The sequence below is a fragment of the Vidua macroura genome, chromosome 8 (assembly GCF_024509145.1).
Source record: "Vidua macroura isolate BioBank_ID:100142 chromosome 8, ASM2450914v1, whole genome shotgun sequence".
NCBI lineage: Eukaryota > Metazoa > Chordata > Aves > Passeriformes > Viduidae > Vidua > Vidua macroura.
This window is the reverse complement of record NC_071578.1, coordinates 16,250,996-16,252,436: the sequence shown is the minus strand read 5'-3', so window position 1 is coordinate 16,252,436 and position 1,441 is coordinate 16,250,996.

Below are 1,441 nucleotides of genomic sequence, written 5' to 3'. Positions count from 1 at the left end.
CTGGATTCATCTTATTCTTTGAATTGCAACACATCTTTAAACATTCATTCAGTCATGTTTCTAAAGAGATAGACTGCACATGAAAAGGTACCATGCCAATATTTTTTCTGTCTGGTGAAAATTACTTTGGATACGAAGGTCAGATTTTTTAAATTAAGTTTTCATATTAATGTGAGGAAGTTAATGTTGTATGAAATATATTTTTGATAACTACTTCTCACTGTAGGTACAGAAAGCATTTCTAGTAAGTATTTGATGCAGACACTGTAACAGCAGAGATGGTTGTAGTGTATTTATGAACATTTCACGTGCACTCATATGAATAAGTTGAGAACTCTATTTACAAGTATTACTTAACATAATTACATTTTAAACATTTTGTACTTACATAATAGATGACAGTACAAGGACATATTTAGGGCGTCCTTGAGTGAGAAATAAACATATCCTTGCACGAAGGCTTCTTTAGGTAAGAAGGGGGATTTAAAGGTTAATTCTCTGTCATCTTGCAAGCTTGGCTGATAGTCAAATCCAATCTGCAGCAATCTGCTTAAACGTGTGCAACTGGCCCAAAGGGGCTTTTGTCGACTGCGTTGCTATATTTGTTGCTTCAAGTATTGTATATTAAGTATATGTTCTGAATGACTAGCTTCTCTTTAGGTCTTTAAAATACAGTTATAAAAAGTTACACTATACATATTAAATACATAATTTAATACAGTTTAAATAAAATTACATTATCAGACAACCTTGAAATGGTTTTCTTTAGCAGTGGTATTTAATACAGAAACTAACGTAATATCCAGTTTTATGTCATAACTGTTTGCGTAAAATATTTGGTTCACTTACAAGTCAGAATGTTGTAAGTGTTTGGAGTTTTTTTGTGGATTCCTTTAATTTCAAGTGATAAACGTACACAATATCTCTGTTCATAGAGCATTCTTAGAAAGGTTTATAAAGAGCATATTGCTCATTCTTCCTTCCATATGGATATGGAAGGTCCTTCAGAGGAAAAAAAAGCATAGGTCTGCTTTGTTCAAAGGAGCAGGAAAAGTGGCAGGATTGAGTCTGAATGTTGAATTTCTCTATTGCAGTAGTTGCATTTGACATCCATCTCCTTAGATTTGAAACTGGTTCCAGTGAATACTCAGGCCTGTGTCTAATATGGTGGCCACTTGCCTTCCTCCATCCACAGGAGGAGCTGGCTTCCCAAGTGGCAGGTATGGAGTGGACTTGTTCCGAAGGCTTGGGGGGAAGATCAGTGTTTGTGAAGAGCTAATTTGTGTGCAGTCTGTCTTCTTGGTTGTAGAAACACAGGTAATGGGAATTTTGATGTGCTTTACTTCTGCTTTGCTCTCCCTCAGATTAAATTGATGCCAATTAATTAGTTTTCAAATAATTTATTGCATTTTGAAAGAGATCCACTGGGAGTACATGAGCC